The sequence below is a fragment of the Meleagris gallopavo genome, chromosome 19 (assembly GCF_000146605.3).
Source record: "Meleagris gallopavo isolate NT-WF06-2002-E0010 breed Aviagen turkey brand Nicholas breeding stock chromosome 19, Turkey_5.1, whole genome shotgun sequence".
NCBI lineage: Eukaryota > Metazoa > Chordata > Aves > Galliformes > Phasianidae > Meleagris > Meleagris gallopavo.
The window spans coordinates 1446574-1449139 of NC_015029.2; positions in this window are offsets into that span (position 1 = coordinate 1446574).

Consider the following 2566-nt stretch of genomic DNA (forward strand, 5'->3'; position numbering starts at 1 on the left):
AGTCATGTAGCAAAAGCTTTTCCTCCCATGTGGCTAGAAGTGTCTGTGGCTGTGCCAAGGCCAGGAGGCTCTGACATCAGCACTTGCTCTGGAGAACTCTGCATGGAAGTTATACTTAAAAAGAAAAAAAAAAAAGGCAAACACAGTAAAGGTTGGAATGAATCATTGTGTGCTCTCTAGTTTTCTGCTGTTCCCTGCCAGGTGCTTTCAGAGCACAGTCACACTTGGGTCTTGGACATGCATACCCAACAGGAGCTGGGACAGAGCGTGGGACCACATGGGATTACTGTGAGCAGGCAGGCTGTGGTACTGCTTCCTTCAGAGCACTGCTGGAGTCCGTGTGTTAAGCAAGCAGTGCTTCTAGAAAGCTGAATTGGCTTTCTTGTCACAAAACCCTTGTACAGAAGTAGCTGTAGGGAAGCTCAGGTAGGCAGCTGCCTGGGGGTGCGGTTGCCATCGTGGCTTCCCTGGGAGCACAGCAAATACTGTGATGTGCAGATATGTCTAAATGACCTAATATTTGGTGATTGAGTTATTTATTTAAAGAGAAAGTGTCAAACCAAGAATCAATTTTTTTTATTTAGTAGTGAGGATTTGACGTGCAGAGTACGTGCCTGTTTTTCTCTTTTCAGGTGTTTTCTCATGTATAACTTGAAAGTTTTTTTCTTTCTCACTTTTGCCTTAAAGGTGTATCACTGAGTTTCCTGAAGAACTACATGATTTAGTACCAGCTGTTAGTCTTGCTTCGCAGCTAAAAAAATGTGAGTTGCTGAATTCTGAAAGCAGAGCCTTTCTCTGAATGCTTCTTGAAATAGATTTTTTTTTTTAACATGAAAACTGTCAAATTCATTTTTGAATCAGAATTCACTTTGCCACTTCTTGTTGGAGTGTTGGTCTTGCTTGTACTCAATCTGTTAGACAACAGCCTGCTGCGGACGCCAATATTATGTTTCTAATATCTGCTCAGTTCTTAATTATTACTGCTTGGGTGGGTTTTTGTACTTCAGGCTTCATAGTGAATAATAACTTGTAAAGCTTCCCACTGGAAGCTCTCTTGGTGGGCACATTTTGAAGGTGCAACTCTATTCATGGTTATACCTCAGCTTTTCTGTTCAGGCTGCCTGAAGTGTTCTTATGTACAAAGAGGTTGAGCAGGACCTGTTCAAACTTCTCTTATTATTTTTTTTAAGGAAACAATTAATTGCTTTAAATGGATTGTAAGTTTTTTAATGGAATATAAGGAATACATATATTTTTTTACCCAAGGTAATAATCTGAGAAGGGCAGAAATATTGTCTCCTTGCCATTCTAAAGGGCTGGTGTTCCTCCTGCCAGTTCTTAATTGTACTACCACTAATTGTGATTAGCGAAGTACAGTGTTAGAGCATTTAAACTCTTCTGCAGCACTGAGCAGAGAAAGTGGTCATGGCTCATCTGTAGGAGAAATAGATGAACTGCAAATGAGGTGCTGATGAGGAGGCAAAGGGTAGATATCTCTTGAGCAGCAGATAAAGCAGAGGTGAAATGCTAAAGGGAACAAAAATAGGATGGTGGGTGCCTGGGGTGGTGAATGGGGTGGGAAAGGTGACCACTGGGTTAGGAGGTCTGTTACAAGTCTCTTCATCAATTAATGATGAAGTAAGACAGCTACTAATCTTAATGTGCAGCTGTTGACTCCAAACCCTTTGTGCCTGAGGAGAGAAGTGGCTATGAGGACCTCAATGTCTTTGAGCGATGATGCCTGCCAGGTTGCAGTGTTTGGGAGCAGAAGGCAGTAGCCCAGGCCCACGCAGTCCTGCCTTGCCCTTGCCATGGGCTGCGTTGCTGTCACATGGCTGATCCCTGCTGGATGCACACAATATCCTGTGCAGCTCATGGGGTGCCCAGGGCTGCTGCTGCTGGGTCGTGCTGGTCTCCTTCAGGTCCCAGGAATGAATGAGTGCCTCTGGTGGTTGCCAGTTCTGGGAGCACCCCGTGGGACCCTGGGAGAGTCTGGAGAAAGGCTTTCTTCGCAGCTGTAAAGGGGCAAATCCAACTCTGCAGGCTCCTGCCATGAGCTGCTGGTAACCACAGCACAGCGTCGTGTACATGTCAGCATGCCATGAAATATTGTTTCTCCCCAGGTATTTTCCTTCACATCCTGGTGGTATGGTAGTACCTATCCCACAGTTCAGATAAAAGCTGTGGCTGGCATAAGGAACGCAAAGTCTGAAATAACACACTGCACAGGGCATGGTGTTCACCTGAGATTTGAGCCTTTTAACACTCAATATAAACATAGGTTTATATTCTTTTGCTCTGTGATGATTTCTGAATGAAAGTGGTGGAGGTGAAAGGGGCAGCTCAAAGCCCTGAATGTTGTGGGGGATGTGGAACTCATGTGAGACACTGCACTGGGGCTGGGAGCAATTGTTTACCATCAACAGGCTTGAGAGGGGACAAGGAGGCTGGTGTGAGTAAACAGCACTGAGTGATGCTCTTACAGGATGAAGAAATCCTTTATGAACTGTGTCCAAAAGCAGAAGGAAATAATAGGATTTGCTGTGTTAAAGATGTGTGTGTGTGG